Below are 22,345 nucleotides of genomic sequence, written 5' to 3' on the forward strand. Positions count from 1 at the left end.
TCTTTGTGCCCATTGTTTAGCTTCTAATTATTTGCAAGTATATACAGTGTTTATTTTTCCATTCGTGTGCTAGGGTGATAGTCTCTATTTCCATCTAAATTGCTTCAACAGTCATTATTATATTCCTTTAATGGCTGAGTAGTATTCCATGGTGTGTGTGTGTGTGTGTGTGTGTGTGTGCACATGTGTATGTACATGCCTACATATACTGGTACATGTCATATTTTCTTTTCTATTTATGAATTGATAGGCACTTAAGTTAATTACACATTTTGGCAATTATCAATTAAGCATGAAAGTGGAGGTGTCTTTTTGATAAAATGATTATTTTTCCTTTGAGTAGATACCAGTAGTGGAACTGCTGAATCAAATGGTAAATCTATATTTATTTCTTGAAGGAATCTCCATACTGTTTTCCACAGAAGTTGTACTAAGGTGCAGTTCCTGCAACAATGTATATGTGTTTCTTTCCCTTTTGTATCTAAGCCAGAATCTGTTTTTTTTGTATGTTTGTTTTAATATGTTAATAATGTCTATTCTGATAGGGGAAGGGTGATATTTCACTGTGGTTTTAATTTCCATTTCCTTGATGATTAGTGATGTTGAAAATTTTTTCATATGTTTGTTATCCATTTTTTAAATCTTTTTTTGGAAAACTTCTATTCATGTCTTTTGCCTACTTTCAAAAAATATCCCATGCTCCTGTTTTGGTAGAATCAACATTGTTAAAATGTCTATCCTGCCCAAAGCGACTTACAGATTCAATGTAATCCTCATCAGAATCCCAGTGTCATATTTAACAGATTTAAAAAAAATAATTCTATGCTTCATTTGGAACCAAAAAAAGAGCATGAATAGCCAAAGCAAAATGGACAAATTTGGAGGCATCATATTATCTGAATTCAAATTATATTACAAGGCTATAGTAATCAAAACAGCATAGTATAGACCAATGGAATGGAATAGAGAACCCAGAAATAAAACCATGTACCTACAAAGCAACCGATCTTTGACAAAGCAGGCAATAACATACAGCTGGGAAAGGAAATCCTATTCAGTAAATGGTGCAGGGAAAACTGGATAGCCATAAAGAAGAATGAAACAGGACCCTATCTCTCACAAAAGTTAAGAAAAGATGGATAAAAGACTTAAATGTCAGACACATGAAATCATAAAAATTCTAGAAGAAAACCTATGAAAAACTCTTCTAGACATTGGCCTAGAAGAGACCAATGTCTAGACCTCGAAGGCAAATACAGCAACAAGAATAAATAGGACTTAATTAAATTAAAAATCATATGCACACCAAAGGAAATAATCAACAGAATAAATAGACAACCTGCTACATATCTAATAAGAGGCCAATCACAGTCTACAAAGGAGCCAAACAAATTCGCAAGATAAAAAATCAAAATGTATTTCTAGGAGAGAGAAACGATTTTTGCCTACTTCCTTTATATTGCAGTGTATACAAGTATAAAAAGTGACTCTTCCGATTGTTAATAATATTATGTTCTTTAAAATATAATAGACAAAAAATGCACTGATAAATATAGTATCTGTTTGGTATTCTGTTAATTAGGATTTTGACATTTGAAAGTTCTAAATACTGTTTGCATTTAAGATATATGGTTTTTAAAGCAAAGCATTAACTTATGATAATTTCTATTACAATTGTAGTTTGGTTTGGCAAATTACTTTCATTGTGTAATCGATAAATGCTTTGTTCATTATCTGGTCTTTGTTTAGCTAAAGGCAGTAATTCTCTAACATAAGCAATTCAGGAAAAGATGTATTATTTAATCACTTTGTGTTTTGTTTTTTTTTCTTTTTCTTTCTGGGTCTTTTCTTATACTTTCCTCTTTCTGTGTTCTCCCGCGTCTAATTTAATCCTGGTTATACAAGCACTAACAACTGGGAAAATACATGGCAAATATGAAGCAGACTCAGAGCAAAGGAGAAATAATTAAAGATGTGAATTCCACATAAAATCAAAAAGAATTACGTTTATTGTTAGCTCAGACAACTGAAGGGGGAAAGTGGATTAAAAGTGCTATTCAATTAAGCATGCTGTTTGATGTGTGTGTATTTAGGAGAGGCGGTCCGTGATTGCCCAATCTATTTCAGCAGGACAAAGTGAAGACAAACTATTGCTCCAGCAAATGAAGTTACTCATTGAGAAGTATTCTAGACTTTGGGGTTTTGAGAGCATCTTTCAGTCTACGTTTTGCTGAATAGCATTTTATGTGAGAACATGTTAGAGATACATGAGGGCAGGGAACAGAATAAGCATCCAATAAGGGGAGAGAGTTGATTGACAGACAACAGTGACCAGCAGGTTTCTACAGAGGCAGCTGAGAGAGAGATGTTAATGCACTCACAGTGGATGTTATGTGGGGAAGCTGAGCGTCACCAAGGCACTTGCACATCAAGATACCCTGCATTTAAGCTGATGAGCGCTCTCCTTAAAGACCATCCTCTTTTGCGCATTCTATAAACAGATTGATTGTGGACAAGTTTACCTTTTGCTTACCCCCAATACATTATTTTATACATGGCTCAAAAGTTCTTTTTTTAATCTTTGCCCTGATTGGTTACACTTACAGTTTCCCTCTTACTATTTAACTGCCTTTCTACTTTATCCTCATCCATCCTCGGGTCATGCTCCCGGGTTACCAAGTTGGAATGCAGCAAGAGAGGAAGAAGTTGCCACAATTGGGAGCAGTGGGTTAGGCAGGTGGTGCTGAACAATGACCCATTAAGGACTGTGGTTAGTAGAAGGGCGAGGGCAGGCAGGTATCAGATTTCCTGCAGGAGAGGAAATGCCAACTGAAGGGTCGTAACTGCAGGGACTCCAGCTTACAGTGGAAACAGCAGCCACTGGTACCTGTCCGGTCTCCTCCTGGGCAGGTCTTACACTGGATCAGCAGTTAGCAGCTGTAAAGTCTTGTCTCCCGGTCTTATTTTTCCTTGAGCTACAACAAACAGCAAGAGTAGCGACGGCAGCTGGAGAAGCGGCAGAGCCTGAGCCAGGCAGGGCTGTCGTTGGCAGCCAGCGCAGATCGCCTCCTTCTCACCACACACGCGCGCACACACACACACACGCACACACACACACGCACACACACGCACACACACGCACCCTGCAAAGACTTCCAATATCAACGCGTCTCATGGACAACAGGTATTTCATCTCTGACAGAGTCAGTTTCCTCCCGATGCTTACTGGTTTGGATACCAAAATAATCTTTTGTGTTAGCTCGCTCGAGTGGGAGACTGAAGGGCTGGAGGTGGCCGCTGTGCAGAAGGGGGGCGAAGTGAAGTGGGAGGAGTGAGAGATGGGGATGGGGGATGCCAAAGATGACTTTCAGGCTCCGGAAACCTACGTCTTTCAGCCTCCGCTGTTTTTGAGTTGCAAATGATCAGGGTCTCTGCTGAACTGCAGGCAGCCGGTGCTGGTGCCTGGAAGTAGATTTCCATCTCTCAGACTCTAGTTCCAATGGGCCGGCTGTTCTGGGAGGGGGTGGCAGGAGGGAGGAGGATGCTGTGAGCAGAGTTCTTGAAGCTCCGCTCCTCTGGGGAAGCCGAGCTGTGTGGGAGCCTTTCCTCAGTGAGCCGCGAGCGTGTGAATTGGAAAGGATCCTGAGAGCGAGCTAGTCCCAGCTCCTCTCCGGAAAGCAGTTCTCTCGCCCAGAGATGCGCCCAGCCTTCGCCTGCATCACACTGCAGTAAGTTAAAGTGGACACGGTTGGCAAATCGAGTGGCTTCTGGGTATGTGGTGCGGGGGAAGGGAAGCTGAGCAGAAATGGCGAAGAAAGTTCGGAAAGCGGAGCTTTGATTTCTCCGGGAATTGTTAAATCAGGTTGTCTCCCTGACTCCTGTCCTACTTAGGCTACAGGAGGGTTACTCTCAGTTGTCTGCAGACGGATTCCGCTAACGTGTTGGGTATGCAGAAAGTGCCGAGTCCGTTGTGATTTTAGGCAACAAAAGTGGTAAAATGTGTTCTAGATTTAATTTCAAGAGGGGTCTCTCCAAAGTTACTGATGAGATGGGAGCTTGCCTTTTCCAAGGAAAATTCATAAAGAGGCCGGGTTAGACTTTCAAATGCTCTAGTTAATGGTTTCAAGTTCTATTCCAGATTTTTTCCTAATTTGTGAAACAAACAAGCAAGCAAACTGACAAAACAAAACAAGTCTTTGATTTACCATATTGAAACAAAATAGGTCTCTAGGTAACTGCTAGGCAACAGCCGGGCGACCCTGATGATATGATAAACATTCAAACACGCTTCAGGGGGCGGCTCTTGGAGGGTTTCCTCAGTTTCTCCCGGCTGCAATAATCTGCCCCCCGCTTGCTTTCAGAGTGGTGATTTTTACATAGATGCCTCTATACTTAGAAACCAAGCAGCATTGTGTTCTCTGGCACAAAACGAAGGCTGAAAAAAACTTTTAAAAAGCAACTTCAACCGGTTGCTCAAATTGCAGATAACCAACTCTTTTTAAAAACAGGTCAGTGAGGGCCTGTTTGCTCATTGTAAAGCAGCAAATGACCAAATAAACGTGAATGCTTGCAGAATAACAAAGGTCTTTTTTAGAAAGGGAACCAGAAATTATTCTAAAAATGATGGGGTATCTAATCAAGGCCACATTTTTATAATGAAAAAAATAGGAAAATAAAATCCTTCAAGCAGAAAAAATACATTACACACAAAGTTAGACTTAATTGGAAAATCATTAGAGAGATTACTATCTTATTACATTTTTCTCCAAGAGAGATTATTGAGAAAATGAAAATTACCTAAAACAGAATCCAAGATTTTGGATTTTAAATCTTAAGCTGAATACTTCCATATACTACCATAAATTCTACGGGATAAGTAGGTTCAAAACTTATGAAATAACTATTGTGAAATGCGGAGTAATTCTGAAATCCTCTGTCATTAGAAAAGAGGAAACTAAAGACCACTTTTATCCCATTATTTTAGTTTCAAAATGTATTATTCCTTCTCTAAGCCATCCAATCTTCATAATTGTACTAAAAATAAAACATGTCCAGAATATAATATTAGTTATTTTGGCTCATATTTTACTCATCTTGGAGATCTCCAAATACAAAGGCTTGTTCAATGTTCTTGGTATTATTGGAATACTTGATTTGTTATAGTCAACCCATTCCACACATGTAGTTTCCCTGTACATAATTACACATGACTTTGTCAATCCCTGAGTGAAATATAATCTAGGGATATTTCCGTTATGATAGTATATACATGATAAGAGTCAAAATTTTTAAATGGTGGTAAGAAAGACTAATAAATGCCTGTTTAAAAACTAGAAGAATATGGTTGGAACAAGTTTGCGAACAATTCTGATACCCTCGAATGTAGCATTACTTGAACTTCTAGTATTTAGCTAAAGACAAGGAAAACGAGGTTGAGAACATTGATAAAAATTTGCTAAAATTTCTTTAAAGGTAGAAACTTAGGTGGAGTTAAACATGACAATGTCTTTGCTCTAGTTTTTCACATCCTACTGGTAAACCAAGCTCATGTTCTATCTAGGAAGGTTATCAAAATCGTTTGGAAATAAAGCAATTATTTAAATTGTTGAGTAATTTATGTGAAAACCATTGGTAAAGGTTGCTGAAACAGTGTTTGAACTAGGCAAGTATCTTATGACTCATGCTTTTCTTTGCATACTTTGGGAAGAAGAAAGAGTTGTAACTAGATGAGCCAGACAAGGATATCTGCTGATCCTCAAATCTAATTTTGCCTACTGATAATGACCCTGATGTGCTCTATAGGCTTTAAATGCCATTTTAGGATTATCTTTTCCTGGATGCTTCTCCTGCTGGCTGGCCTTAGAAACAGAGCTGTATTTATATACGCCTGATACTCTGGCATTATTCTCTGAAGTCTAATACCTCCAGCCCAGGAGAACCCACCCAGGGGAAGCTTTAGGCAAAATTGTGAATAAGCCTCTTCCTAGTGCTTCTCTCCCATCCATCACATTTTCTCTCTTGTAAAACATCATTTATAAAATCTGACCTCAAGTAAGAGTCCCACGCACTGTTCACCCTTAAATGTTAACTATGAAATAGCTCATTGACAGCTTCCTGGATTATTTCTATGTATGTTTGTTCATCACACAATGAATGACTAGTTGGTAGTTGTTTTGAGTTGGAGAAATTGCAGCTACTGAGTCAAACGCTTTGAATATGTCCTCTCAGAAGAAACTCACTTGCAGATGGAGTACACAAATTGCTAAAAGCAACACATTTAGTAAATGGTGGTAATGATTATCGCCCCCCCACCACCCCCCTGGAGTGACTAGGTGGTCCAATTCTTAATCACTTTGCTATTTTTTTTTATTTATTAAAGTAGTACTAGAATATGGACCAGATGGGGTGAGTGTATCATTTTGTGGATTCAGTGGGTGGTGAGTACTTGAGAAATTACACCAATGAGGAGAGATCTCCCTGCTTTGATGATACCCAAGATTGTATCTACCTAAAGTGAAACCTACATTGACCTCAAATCCAAGCACAGGATGCTCACCATTCCAGTTTCAGATTGTTTGCTGGGCAAACTGTGGAAATATCTAGGGGGCATAAACAGGAAGGATAATAATGGAGTTAATATGGGAGGAGAGAAGTTGGAAGATCCCAAAATGAAAGAAAATAAAAAGAAAGTAAGAGGATTGCCTGGTGGAAGGCTGGTCTAAAAATATGTTCAAATTCATTTTGCTGAGGGACAATGAAGAACAAACTCTTTGGGATGTGTGTGGGGTGGAGAGCTTTAGTCACAGATAAAGCACAGACTCTAAACATTTCTTTAAATAGTTGTAAGGTCTGATTATAAAAATTAGATTAGGCTTGTCTTCAGATAATCTCCTTTACATACATTTTTTACGTAGAAAAAGATGACAATTCAAAGAAAAGTGGGGGAGGAAGGCCAGATGATGAGTGAAGAGGTAAAACAGTAATTGGATAAATCACTGGTTCTTGCATAATCGTTTTCTGAAAATTTGCCAGAAAGCAAAAGGCCATCTTTAACTGGTGAGGATAAAAACACAATGGTTCATTTAGGTAAAATGTGAAGTGTTACAGAGACGAACATGATCATAGTCCCTTGTCATCTTATTACAGAAGACAAACATTAACAAGGAATAAAATGAAAATGTTATGGCATCGAGCCAAACAATATTTTAAGATTGGTCTTTCTCAGCATGCTAAATTTAAACAGCTGAAATTCTTTTTTAAGGATTATCTGAGTCAACAATTTGAAATGAAGGATTTGCCTTTTTACAGGGAATTTGTATTGCATTGTAGATTTGAAACACAATGTCCTTGACTCAGTTATTTTTGACTGGCAATATGCCAATCACTATAGATGCAAGGAGCACAAAAGCTGTTAATTTCAAAGTCAGAGGCTAAATGAACATGTTCCATAAGCAAAGTTTGTGCTCCTGGGCTATTGTCAGATATGGATGTGGGGATGAAGTTTTGCAAATAATATTCACGTGGTTGGCTCTGATTCTTTCTCTTGTCATGTGTGACACTTCCTGTTGGGGTTGGAAATAGAGTTAACTTTGAGTGTTGCCTTTTGAATATGGGGCTGAAATCAGTTCTTTTGCCCATTGGCTATCTTCCTTTTGTAGTTTAAAAATAATGATAGTAACTTTTATTGAGTGTTTGCTACGTGCCAGTTGCTTTTATAAGCATCTTGTACACTTAATTTTGATAGTAGCCTGGTAGGACAATTCTATTATTATCTCCATTTTGATTTTGGAAAAGAGCAAACCAAAGAACAACAAGGTTAAATGATTTGTCCACGGTTACTGACTAAGGTTTGAACCTTTAGAGTCTGGTTCTAGATTCCTTGCTTTTTCCAAAGGGTTTAAGTTTTCTATTAACTATCACTGTTTATTTTAACCCTCCACAGTCCATGTTATGTTACATCTCTTTTGATCTCTACTACACTTGCCTCCTTCTCTGCAGTTACTTCTTGATTCCCAACCCCCTCTGCTCCCTTCCCACACTCATGTGCATTTTTACCTCTTAATTTTCTGCTCTCGTATCACGGCACTCAGGACTTTCTGTTTGGATTCTACCACTGCCCAACTGGCTTTCTCTGTGGTTTTGCTAAAACTTATACTTGCCTTAATTATTGAATATGTCACAGAGAAATAAAACCATCTGTTTTCTACATTTAGGAAGGGAACCAAGCCTTATTTATTTGAAATTATAGTGCTTAGCAAGATGTCTGATCCAATATTAAAGCTTAATAAATACTTCTTTAAGAAACTGAATTCAAGGCTCCAATTCTATTCCCTGAGAGGATAGTCCCCATTTGCACAATATATAGTGTTTACCTCCCCTCCCAATGACTGGAGAATTGCCTTTCAAATACAAGTTATAAGATCTCAGCCAAAGAGTCTATTTTAATAAATATATGTCATTATGGTATAAAATTACTCAGAACATAATCATCTTTGTAGTATTACATATTTAGAATATAAGGTACAATATTTTGGAATATGACAGATAAAAAAAAATTTTATTTCCAGATCATACAACTGAAATATTTACTGGTACTTATTTTCTAGTTTCAGGTTATTCATTTATCTTTAGGGAGGAAAAACCAATAGAATATGTGGTTCATCAAAGATGTTTTGCTCTTCTGGGACAATAGTGTGAAGTTGTGAAACAGTGTTTTTTATTGTTTCTTAAACTCTTATTTCCTTTGAGGAGAAACACCTCAGATGATTTTAATTCAATCATAGCTCACAAATAGTGAATCATATCTGCAAGCAGACATTCAAGATTTCACTCCCACTAGAGAAGAATGAAATGATGGCTGCAGGTGGGAAAATCCATAGCCCACCTCCCTCCCCCAAATAAGCATTTCCATTTATGTGATAATTTGAATTCTGGTTTTTAATGACTTTATAAATTTATTTCATTAAGTATTTAAATATTACAACTATGTGAAATAGAAAACACATATGACTCTCCAAGTACAGTACTTTTTTAAACGTTATCAACTTAGGTCAAATCATTAGTCTTCTCTCAAATTCACATGAACCAGTTATCAAATAAGAATTTTAATCAGGAGAAGGACAGATGGGATAAGAAGTGTCTTTAGAGTTCCATCAACACAATAATCTTGGATGAGGATTCCCCCAGCTGGGACTTGCTTTGTAATGTATTTTCTTTTTCTGTAAAGAATCCCACGTTATATATTGTGTTTTGATTGTTCATGATGAGATGGAATTACGGATCAGGGCATGAAGAATTCAACTTCACATTTAATTTCTCAATGTGCAAGGAAGTTTTTTTGAGTTTCATCATTTCCTTCTTACGTACAATGATACAGGATTTAAAACTTTGTCTTTGCATTCAAACTGCTTGAACTTAAATGCTTACTACTTAAGCAAGTAACATAAGTTCTATAATTTAGATTTCTTCTTGTAAGGCAGAGATAATGAAAATGGAATCTACTTCATGGAATTACAAGATTTAATCATTGATATAAAAACCTTAGCACAGAATGCACATAATAAACACTCAAAAAATACTAGCTAATCATTATTTCTACTTTAATTGGAATGTTGTCCCAGAGAAAGTGTTAAAGTATCAGTAGTGAAGAAAATGTTCTAAATAAAATTTAAATCCAAAAATAATTACTATTCTAGTTTTATATTGATAAAAATATTTTAGACATGTAAAATTTATTAAATGTTATAATAATGTTATATGGTCTTCATTACCTACTATTGTGCCTAAAAGGTTTTTATTAAATTATAAGAAGAAGGCCATGAGCAGTGGCTCACACTTGTAATCCCAGCACTTTCAGAGTTCCTCTTGGTGGGAGAATCACTTGAAGCCAAGAGTTCAAAATCAGTATGGGCAATATATCATTACCTCTTCTCTACAAAAAAAGCAACTTAATAAATTAGCTGAGTGTGGTGGCATGCACTTGTACTCCTAGTTACTTGGGAGGCTAATGTGAGAGGATTGCTTGAGTCTAGGAATTTGAGGTTACAGTAAGCTATTATCTTGCTACTGCATTCCAGTTTAGGTAACAGAACACGAACCTGTCTCTAAAAATACATAATAATAAATAAATAAATAATAAATAAATTACAAAATATCTGTTAGCTCAGATAAATTAGGTAACACATGTAAACTACATAGGAGAGTGGCTAGTGTACGATTACTCCTCAGAAACTTTAATTCCCTTCTTGCCTAAAACCATGACAAAAGGTCTCTCATTTTTCCTCCTCTGAAATTCTTAAAACATGGTCATTGTTACCATTAATTTAATATACACAATAATAGTCTCTTTTGCTCTATGTTGACCACTCTGCTATTTGTAGATAAGCATACTGGGGAAACGTGATCTCTTATGTGAGAAAATCTATTATTGTCTAGATCAGACTCCCTTTGAATTATATGAACTAGAAAGGAGAAAGAAATAGAGGTGCTATGGAAAAGCGTCACAGGATCCTTGACCTACAATCAGAACTTGAAGCAAGCAGAAAAGATGAGTTTGTAGTTTATTCAGTAACTTTTTGCTGAGACAGAGAATACTAGTGTTTCCTCCTTGGCTTTTGACCAAAGAATCTTTTTGCTGATTTCTTAATGAAAAAAAAAATAGGGATGGGGAATTCTCACTTGTCCTGTCTTTTCTTTACATATTTTGGAGATTATAAATAATACTCAGCTATCTCTGGGAAGTTTAGGTTTTGTATAAATAGAGATATGAAAGCTATCACCTTGAGACAGAATTACTAAGACCATGACCCTGTGTCCTGTTTCAGTCCTTGATGGTTTACTCTGTGTCAGGCACTCTGTCAGGGTCAAGGAAGAAAGGATAGCATACACAGACAAGTTCCTGCATTACTGAGGGTGATATTCAGTGAAAGGCAGAAGCAAAGACAAGGAAACAAATACATGATTTGTCGTGGTGGTTGTAATGGCGCTATGAAAACAACAAAGTGCTGATGTTGAGAAAAACAGAAGACCCTACTTACATGGGGAACACGCTGTTTTCAAGCCTCATGAGGACCACTGTCCTTGCCTCATTATGCTTTTTTTTTCATTTCATTTTTTTCTTGTTGACAGCTAGTACAAGAGGTGACCGGGAATGCAAGAGGATTGTACATCTGAAGTAATCCTTAAGACCAAGACAGATGAACTCATTATGAATCAGAATTTTAGAATTATTGAGTAAAACATTTTCATTCAGTCAAAAACAAAACTCCCACAATGATTTTCCCGTTACCTTTATATTATAGGATTATTTAGCTCTGGACAGCTTTTACAGATTAGAAAAATGCAAGTACTTAATGTTGCTTAGGAACTTCTCTCGCCTGTCATTTTAAGCTGCACATAAACAACTTGTAGCTTTCCCACACGTGTCCCAAATTACTAGAATTGAGAAAAAGCACACACGCTGATGAGTCACTTTGCTATCATGTTGTTTTTAATAAGAGTTCTGATTACCAGGATGGGTGCTCTGTTGTTATATAATGATGTTGCCACGGCGTGTGTTGGGACTTTCTAAATGACAAATGCTTGTTCCTTTACTGTCATACATTAAATAAAGCATATAGCATAAAAGCTACTCAGGGGAGGACCATCGTTTCCTTTTCAGTGTCTGGTTTTGAATGTACTCTATTCAAACACTATTACGCACCATATCGTGGAAGGGAAATAGTAAGATTTTTGAGCCTCACATGGAAATTCAATTTTGTATCTATTAATGTTTCCATGGTGGTGCATGGTGGTATCTATAATGTTTAGGGGGAACTTTAAAACAAAACAAAACAATGGTTCGTAAGTGGTTGTTTTTATATTGTCATTTTTGATGGGACAGCAATGTCCTTCAATTCTTGAAATTAGTAACTTTGGGGGCAAAAATAATTTGTTAGATTGATGTTAGTCAGTAGGATAGCAGTGCTACATTGATCAAAATTTTTCTTCATTAAGAACCATCAAAGCTACATTGAGTGAATCAGCACCTGTACCTTAACATCAGGGTGCATCTTAGACAAAGAGAATGTATCATACCCTGTGGTTCTTTAACATCTGTTTTACTGAACCTCTTGAGTTAGAATTCAAACTATATCAAGAGATAAGGAAATCTGTTTGAGGAAAGCTAATTTGTATTTTAAAAGCAAAAAAGAAAAAGATATCTTCCTTATTTAAAGATTGAACATAGTCAGACAGTTTTCTATTTTAAGGACTTCTGGCACTTCAGATGCAAGTGTGTGTCATAACCTCTAAGAGTTAAGATTTAGTACAAACTTCCCTGACCTTATTTAATCATAGAATTCCTCCTCTGGGATTCTCTATTAATATATCTTTGCAAATCCTAGAATTTAGGAAGTACTAGTCTATTGACTTTCAATTTTTCATTTAAAATTTTGAACACCTATCAATACCTCCGAATAGTAGGTTCTGGAAAGAATACTATGAATAGAACCTGACCTTGACATTAGGGAACTCTTAAATTGGTGATGGAGGAAAACACATGGGTGTAGAAATTATAAAACCATGGGCTATTTGAAGTGGTAGAAGTAGGCACATGTTGCTATAGGAGATGAAGAGAATAAGAGACTAAGAAATTAAGCACAGATAATTTAAAATTGAGTTCAGTCTTAAGGGAAAAGTAGGAATTTACTCAAAATAGAACATTAACACACAAATATATATTTAGAAATCTTTACTGTTTTACCCTCTTGTGAAAACAACTAGTATTCCTTTTATTTATCCAAATGTAACTCCCGAATGCACAGTCAGCTATAGGAATAAAAAGATGAAAGAAATAGACTATGAAAGAGCTATATAAATTTGATGATAGAGATGATAATGGAAGCCTTTGGCATAAGTAAGAATCCTGAAAAAAGAAAGATGAGTGAAAAAAACAATAATTTTAGAAATTAATCTTGACATATGCTAATAGAGTATATTGTGGTGCAAATGTTTGCAAGGAATGAAGGTGATTGTTGCAGAAGAGGAAAATAACAACAGAAATCTGTCCTATTCTAAAGCTACTGAAAAACCTCTATGCAAATGACAAAGTAATGATCATTGTCGAATGTAGCTAAGAGGTTAATTGAGATGAGGACTAAAAATACCTGACAGATTCAAACATCAGGAGATGAATGGTGATCTTTGCTAAAGACATATTGTTGGAGTGATAAGAGGTGAAACCCAGTTGAAAATGTGCTGAGCGAGTAGGAGTTCAGGAAGCAGAGACCAAGTGACTCATCCAGAGCTCCTGATTTAAAGAAAGACAGAGCTGTTGCAGGAGACTAAGAGTTTCAAGGAGCTTTTAATTTTCTGAGATGTGATGTTTCATTTTGCCTTGATTTTTCTAATCGTGCTACCTACCCTTCACTGTCATCTGTCATCTTCGTTTTCCTTATTATTCCTTCAGATTTAGAAATCTTGACGGCAATGTTCCTTTATTTATATCTCCTGACATCATGAAGGTTGATTAAAGTATTTAGGTTGGCCAATCTCCACCCTTGGCAGAAATCCTTTCATAACCTTACCATCCTTGACATTCTACCCCATTGTGTGTTTAACCTCTAACCAACAATTCTAGAGGTCAGTGTTATCTGGAATTTCTCACTTTTGAAGTGCTGGAGTCCAACACAGTAACCACATTGATCTTTCTGCCTCCCACCCATCTAGAGTACCTTGATCCACCCGTTTTCCTTCAGTGACACATTTCTTAATTTCTCCTTATTACTATCAGGATGAGACCATGTGTACTACATCAGTAACTCCCTTGCACAAATCTTTAATTCCTCAAAGTACTCTTTTCCTTCCATTTTCCATCTGGCAATATTCTTACCCTTTCTAATCTGAACAATATGGCAATGTTTGTTCACTTGGGGTATTGAATGTTACTGAAAATTACAAAACTATGGAAACTGGTCTTGTAATAAATTTGTGGTCTCCTATCTCAGTCTGACCCTAGAGAGTTTTCTGAGTGCCTATGTTGTATTTTCTTTTTTAATCTCCATAGAATCCTTCCCATAAGCCCTGCCGTACATGTACTTTATATTCTCTCTGGAAAGGAGAGACAAGTATTTTACCCCTTTCATCATTTTTTTTTTTATTTTTGGTATTGACCTTTAAATGTTTGGATTAAATTATTGATATCCATGACTGTTTCAATCTACTTCCCAGACTATCTTCTGTCTACCACATGTTTTCTGTCAAGCTTCCTAGCTTTATGGTGTGGCCCCTTTTTATCCCTTCAAGAATGTCTATTCTCTTTCAGTCTAATCTTCTTTTGACATTAAGCTGCTTCAAATCTTTATTCTGTCAGCACTGCTTTTCCACTTTCCTTGAGCTCCCAATGTGATTTTCTGTTTTTTTTTTTTTGTTGTTGTTGTTGTTGTTTGTTTGTTTTGTTTTGTTTTTTCCAGAGCTTGGAATAGTGCCTGGCACCAAACAGACACCTAAAAACTACTGAATAAATACATGACCTGTGATCATGCCCCTTCTTGATTTTGATTGGTGTTGCTGAGTTGGCTCATAAAGCACCTCTTCAGGTCACCAGTGTTTTTAATCTTTTAGTCTCCGTTAGTCATCATGCTCTCCATCTTTGAAGTCCACTATACTGTAGGGCTTGATGTGTAGGGTTTGGTACTCTCCGTGACTTTAGGCGTCCACTGGAGGCCTTGGCACATGGTCCCCGAGGATAAAAGGGAACTGCTGTCCCTGCTGTTCATCCATTTATCAGGATGGTTTGTACTGGTTCTGAACAAACGCCTGTCCTTTAGCATATTTCCCCCTTTGGTACTTAACAGTAATAAATATATTATAGCATTTCAGAGATAATATTCAACCATGTTATTCTCTTTTGTGAGAATGAAGTTATTTTTAATTTGGATAAATGTAGTAATTGGAGCTTTCTTCTCTAATTTTAGTGGGTTACGTTAGATTTAGGTGTTTGTTTCATTTGTGACCTTGTTTGAACTGATTATTGGTATTCAGATTGTGAATCTGGACATAAAGAAGAAGAGGGATGAAGGTTATTTTTAGTATTTGACAAGAACAAGCATGGAGACTTTGAGAACTCAGGAGATGTAAACAGAAGGCTAAGAGGTCACCTATGTGAAGAGAACAGAAGACAACCTGGTTGGCTTTCCTGGGACTGTCACCTTCTCAGCATTTCATTTAAATGGTGATATGCTAATAGTAACAGAAAGTGTTTTTCTCAGCTACATCAAATACTTACTATAAGAAGTGTGAAAAATACTTATAAAAAGGTTTTTTTTTTTTTTTTTTTTTCATGATTTTCAGGTTTGATCCTTAAGTGGGTGGTCACTTGATGTGGTTTTTTATTTCTTATATACCTATTCCCCCTCCATTCTTCTCATGGAAGGAAATATTATTTAGTGAGATAAATGAAGACATTTTTAAGGGGAAAGGGTGATGCAGACCAAACTTGGGCTTCGAGTGGGTTTATCCATAGCAGCGTACTAGTCTATTTTGAAAATGGGCACTTTCCATTTACCCGCAGCTTCAAAAATTGTAGAATGAGGCTACAATTGGAATAGCCTTTAAATTTCTAATATTTCTTTTCTATGTAATTTTACTAAAGCAATATAAATAAGATTAGCTTTGACCTAAAAAAAAGGTATACTCAATCATTTTGCTTGGAACACAATATAATATGTGCCCTCATTAATTTTATCTGTGGGATTTTTAAAAGTTTAACTTCATAAAAAAAAAAGAAAATTGGGTAGAATGAGCAGACTCTCAGACAGGGGAATTTCATTAGATTTTATGATTAGGTTAATCCTCATAGGCTGATGTATTTTTAATGCAAGTATGTTTAACTTTCCCTCTTTTTTAAATTGGTTTTAGACATTGCTGAAAGAGGTTAATGTATTTTTGTGTATCTATCTCAGGCCAAAGAGGAAAATAATTGGGAAATTAATTTTAAGTTTGGAGAAATGACATCCTTTATAAGTCTGAAATAAATGTCTACCTCTGTCAAGTCCAAGTTTCCTCTCTCTCACGTGGTACAGATTCTACCAATTCTACCATTTTTGTTTTTGATGGTTTGGAGGGAGATTTATGTCGTTCTTTTAATTTGTTTTCCTTTCAGTTTCCACTTGAGATTAGCAAGAGATTAAGTATAAACTTAATTGATCCCTATGAAGACTTGTTTTTTCCTTATACAATGGGCAAAACCATCAAGGACTGTTCATTATTTGCTAGCTGGACATGGAACTCTAGTTTCCTAAACCAAGCACTAGTTTGTGAGTTGAGCTTCTTCTCCCATCTTCTATCCCTTTTCCAGATGAATTTTGTGGTCGGCTACAGCCAGGCCTACTACAGCGGAAGTTCGGATGGTCTGATAAAGCACTGTGAAATACCGAAGTTTATCTGTAATGCAAATCTCTGACATGGAAGGAGCAGGCCCCTTAGCGCTATCGAGGTCTCCTTTCCCGAAGTTTATAAAAGATTGAATTCCCATTTTCTGCCCTTTGCTGACTGGGAAGGTTGCTTTGTCTGCCTCAGATGCAGAAGTACAAAACCTTGCGTACAATAGAACAAAGCCTCAGGGAGCATCTGTTCACTTGCTTGCTTCCTCTTGTGTTTATTCTTTGCAAGGATTATTACCAGCTTAAAAGTACATCCAAGTGAGGGCCCAACATACCTGAGTCATGCTTCTACTTCTTGCCAGTGCAAGTACGTGAAACAGCCATTTGTGTTCTCACCAGCTTAGAGTCAATGAAAACAAGATCATTGCAGGACTGCCTCATAGAGTCACTGCTGCTTTCCGCATAATACTGTTAACACTTCCTGGCTGCTACAGGTGCATGGTGCTCCTCCTTATACGTGTCTTACCCACCAAGATGGGAGCTACATTATCTTGTTAAATGTTTTCAAACTCATTAAGCTTAGAAAATTCTGACAACCCGGGCACATTAGGCTTACCCTGCTCTTATTTACTTACACTTCCTAATTTCAATATCTAAACAAAGGACCTTAAATACTACCTACATGTAGCCAACTTCAAAAATTAACTTCACAGCAGCGTTCTGCCCTTCACGGCTTACAGATATATGAGTCCTTCTCTACACAAAATGAAAGTGAAGGAGCTCATCCAGTGAAGGTTTTAAAGGATTCACTAACATTCTCTTTGGGTGTCTCCAGTCTTTCATTTATATTTTAGTTGCACATCACCTTTAGGTCTACCAATGGCCTTTTGTTTTCTTATTTTCCTTGCACTAACAGATAATAAAGGGCATCATTTATATTTTTGATGGTAACTCTTGAAGAGCTAAATGTAATGTAGTCTATGTATTCTAAGGGAACTAGCAATTCTCAAAACTTTCAGAGTTATGACTCCACTCACACCAAGATGAAAGAGAAGAGAGCCAATTATTTAGTATTTAAGATAGCCAGTAGGGAAGCAGATTCTTTAATTACAAGGCAGAGGGTTATTGCTGTAATGGGTAGGAAATTTCAATGCTGGTATATGGAATAGAAAGAACCCACATGTTTGGAATGGCATCAACTCTATCCTGCCTAGCTTCGAGGCTTCTGTCTCTGTGCCTCCCACTACTTCCTTAGCCAGTTATAATCTGCTATCTAGAACTTAAATTGTCTTCAAAATACACTAATAATTTTGTGATTACCAAATACACTTGCCTTTTATCTATTCTTGTTATCCATATATGTGCCATTTTTGATAGCGTCACTCCTTATTGTAATTTTATCCTTTTTTTTGGTCATTGGTAAGACTGCACTACCCTAGTATCATCATTTCTATTTATTTAAGCATCCAAAAAGCATGTAATGGCTGCCATTTGTCAGGAATGGGGAAAATCATGCTAATCAAACACATAAAGAATTCCTGTCTCCAGTGACTCTTCAATGTACTGAGAGCAAATGATTATTACATATTATCAGATTTAGCAAATGTATTTTGAGTATCCTCCTGGATGCCAGGTTCTGTTCTGGAAATTGAAAGTATAGTTTAAAAGTAGTATACACGTACTCACAGATTTACATTTCCTTAGAGGACATAGCAAGTAAAAATTAAAAATGTAATATAATTTTACTTATGAGCTACGAAGAGAGTAAGTCAGGGCAAGAGAGACGAGAGTAAAGCTGAGTGGCTGCTATTTTAGGTTGTTTTTTAAAGAAATATGTACCATTCTCCATGGACACACTATATTTGAAATGCCTCTCAGATATTCAGATGGTGACGTTGGATATACGGGGCTGAAATTAAGGAGAGTTGTTGGAGATAAAATTGCAGGAGTACTGATTTGCGACCAGGAGAGATCACGTAGGATTGAGTGTCTGCATGTACACAAAGAAGGAAGTTCAATGCAAAGCCTTGGGTTAAAGCAACTTTTTGCAAAGGAGTGTGAAATATGCAAGAGTTACTGAGAAGGAACAGCAAGAGAAAGCCAGGAGAATGCAGCACCCTGTATGCCAAGTAAGGAAGTGTGTCTAAAAGTAAGGGCTGTGTCAATGTTACTGTGACCAGCAAGGTGACTATAGATTAACCACAGGATTGGGCAGTTTTGGCCCAGTTCCTGTAGCTCAGCGGCTAGGGCACCAGCCATGTACACTGGAGGTAGTGGGTTAGAATCCAACCCAGGCCTGCTAAACAACAATGACAACTATAACCAGAAAAAAAAAAAAATAGCCAGGTGCTGTGGCGGGCGCCTGTAGTCCCAGCTACTTGGGAGGCTGAGGCAAAAGAATCGCTTAAGCCTAAGAATTTGAGGTTGCTGTGAACTGTGATGCCATTGGCACTCTACCCAGGGCAACAGCTAGAGACTGTCTCCAAAAAAAAAAACAAGAAAAAGGCAGTTTCAATGGAGTAGAGGAGTAGTAGAAGCCTGAATGAAACAGATAAAAGTATGAGTTGTTAGTGCTGAAGTCGAGAGAAAACCAATCTAATAACCACACAAATAAATTGGAAAGCACTCTGGAAATATTCTGTATATAACAGTATTATTTGACCAAGTCAAGAAGGTTTGAAAGGCTTTTTGAAGGGTGATTATAAATTGAGATCTGGAGAATGAGTCAGTAGCAATGAGATGATAAAGGGAAGGCAGAAAGGCACATAAAAAGACATCATTGCAAAGTGAATTTGAAAGATAGAAGTCCATTTTTGCTGGAGAGGGTATGATAAGAGATTAAACAGGAGTCAGATGATGCAAGGCTGCTTTATCTTTAATCTTAGAGCACTGGAAGTAATTGAGGATTTAAGGAAGATGGGATATGTGGACAGTATAATCTATGTTTTGATGAGATTACTCTGTAATGCATAGGATAACTGCAGGTTGGCCAGATGGAAGTTGGTAGCCAGTCAGCAAGCCATTGCATTAATAAAGGTGAGTGATTATTTTTGCCTGGATTATAGTAATAATGATGGGATTAATGAGGAAGGTAAATTTTAGTGATATTTATAAAATGAAATTGACAAAGATTGTGATAGTCTGAACATACGATGAAACTCGCTAGAGAAATCAAGTGTGGGCTTTAGGCTTCCGGCCGTTAGCAGAAGAGGAGCCAGGGCCCCTCACCAGCTGGGGGGGAATAGAGCACAACTCTTTGGTTTGCTGTTATTATTGTGCACCTAATGGATTCAGTGTAAACATGTTGAATTAGAGGAACTTTTAAGCCATATTCATCCACCTGGTAGGCTTTTCTATCTGTGTATCCCACTGACATCTCAAGCTTATTATCAAAACTGGGTTTATTTATATCCCCCTAAACTCTTCTCCACATAGTCAGATCTCAGTCAGCTTGACATGTTCCTTCTTCCTCGCATCCTCCTGGCTTTCACATGGGCTGCTTCAAAGTCCATCTCACCATCGTTCCTGCCTCCGTTCCTTCTCGCGTGTGGCCCTTTCTTTCCATTTCTTCTGCAGGTAGGCAATTTTAGACTCTTAAAGGTCACATGACTGTGTTCTTAACCTGCTATGTGAGCTCTGTATTTTTAATTTTTAATCCATTCCTTATGAAACCTGTCTTTTTTCCCATTCTCGCTGTCAGTTTTCCTATATTAGATTTTATTTTTCCCGTATCCTTGCTCAAAATAATTCAGTAGTTCCTCTTTTCCTTCTAAAGGCAACTGTAGATTCAGTTTGACCTGGAATTCAGGCAAAAATCATAATCGTAACCACAATTACAATAATCTGTGCCCCTCGGCCGTTTTGGGATACAGCTTGAATGATTTAATCACAATATTCAAATTTTCGGATCAGGTTAATAATAGCAGTTCATTTACATTGCTGTTTTAAGGTCTCAATCCATGGAATTCTCTTGGCACAGTTCCTGGCACAAAGTTCACATTGATTAGTGCAGCTTCTATTATTACTGTTCACTCTCACCGTGCCCCATCCAAGTCTAGGTGCATTTAACTACCCAGTGAACATACCTTTTCTTTTCCTTCTATCTGCCATTTTATACTCCTTACATTATTTTGCCTGGATTGTTTTCTTCTTCTCTTGGTAGACTTTCCTTGCTGTCTACATTCTTTTTCCCTCTTTGCAGGAACAGCTCCATTACACTCTTTCCAGGAAACCCTTTTTCCCTCCCAGCTCTTTCCTAACTCCTATTATTCCACATTTTAATGTACTTCCAGGTATAGCTCATCTTCCCCATGTCTGTCTGTAGCTTTTCGATATCTTCTGGTACACGGTGGTACGTCAGTATGGGAAATTAACTTGTGGAATCTTTATTCCAATATGTGTGAATAAATCATTGCAATGTCAGTTGGGCAATCCCGTCAATCAATCACCTGGAGATACCCCCTGTTCTTCTTCCAACACAGGCTGGGTTTGGCTTTTCCTTCCCCTAGAAGCATCACTGTTGCCTGACTCACATCTTCCTTTCTTAAGGACAGAAGCTTTCAAGTCAGCAATCTTCTAAACCAATCAGAACTAATGCATTTTCCTAAGCTCACAGCAACTCTAAGTGCATTTTAACAAAGCCTTTCTGGCAACAATGACCCTGCTTTTGTGTTCCAAGTTCTTAGTTTTGTGTTCAGCATCCCACCCCTGGAGTTTTACATTATTTGAAGAGAACAGTTTTAGGAGAAGTGATGGAGGAACAGCTTAATACTGTTCCATTCCAGGATCATCAATAATTGGCTTCTTAACAAAAAGTGGCATAAAAGGGACTCTTTGGTATCTTTTCTGTTTCCTGCCTTATTTGCTGTGGTCTCAGTTCTGCCTGCCAAGTGCTGGTCTTTGGAGCATGAGCTGCCGTGCTTCGAGATGTTCCAAAAGCATGAATCAGGATCGACTCTTATTTTATTCACGGCTATACTTGGTGGTAATTTACAGAGCCTGAGACGAGGGTTTATTTTTCCCCTCTGAAGGGATGTTTTTGTCAGGATTTGGAAAATGTGCTCAAGGAGCAGAGTGATAAATTGAGTGCTGCCTCAGAAAAAGTCAAGCTGTCAGGAAACATATTTATCTCCATGTTTGGGAAGCAAAGCAGGAGAAGCACAGATCCTTTAAAAGGGTGTGTGAAAACTTTCTAAGGTAAGGGAGAAGGTCAATCTGACATGACTTTCTATCCATTTAATTTATAACTATGAACTGCTTAGGCATAAAGAATAAACTTACATCCATGATCCCTCAAAGGCGATGAATAATTTTTTTGTAGTAGTTCAGTGCTGAGAAAAAGCTTATAATTAAATTGTTTTGTTTCAAGAATATTTATCAACTATAAGAGAAATAAATAGTTGTATAAAAATTCTCCCAAGTTTCCCTAGAGCAAGGGTCTGTCTGTATTTGTAAGGTTATACTGGAACACAGCTGAATTCATTTGTTTACATATTCCTTATTGCTACTTTTGGATTTCTAAAGCAGATAGACATAGTTGTACCAAAAACCAATTAGATGACAAAGGCTAAAATATTTTCTATGTGGCTGTTTAATAAAAAGTTGATGACCCCAGGCCTAGAAGACAAGTCTTGGGTTAAAAGAAGTTTATTCCTTTTGGTCCACTCTGTTTTTCTATGATGACATTAACAAGAAATTTGTTCTAATTGTAGTAACTGACAGAATTGTGATGGGAACAACTACAGTATTTATTAGTTGGTAGTATTATTCTACTGATTCATTTGTTTGTTGGATATAGTTACATTTAGAAGAAGGCTAAAAGCAAAACAAAACAAAACAAAAGGTACCTGCTTCTTCCAACTACAGTATTTATTAGAGCCTTAATTAGATGTGACACAAGTTAGGTATTATTTGCAAAGCTGCTGAATCCTCTTATGTGTCCAAAATGCCAATTAAACCTCAAAGGTCAGGTTCCCTCCTCTCAT

General features: G+C 37.1%; 1 protein-coding gene across 5 annotated transcripts in view; it reads left to right on the forward strand.

Moving 5' to 3' along the window:
* The first annotated feature begins 2,989 nt into the window (after nt 1–2,989).
* The window catches only part of DGKB (diacylglycerol kinase beta), a 727,110-nt gene continuing 707,754 nt past the window's right edge, over nt 2,990–22,345 (forward strand). For 4 of the 5 annotated variants that reach the window (XR_008372899.1, XM_053553743.1, XM_053553745.1 and 1 more), the window contains exon 1: nt 3,381–3,728. The gene's annotated coding sequence lies outside the window, so the exon portion shown is untranslated. Of the gene's footprint in view, nt 3,185–3,380; nt 3,729–22,345 lie in introns of those variants that run through there. The other variant, XM_053553744.1, reaches the window with a different exon arrangement.

Source organism: Nycticebus coucang, chromosome 11 (genome assembly GCF_027406575.1).
Source record: "Nycticebus coucang isolate mNycCou1 chromosome 11, mNycCou1.pri, whole genome shotgun sequence".
Classification (NCBI taxonomy): domain Eukaryota; kingdom Metazoa; phylum Chordata; class Mammalia; order Primates; family Lorisidae; genus Nycticebus; species Nycticebus coucang.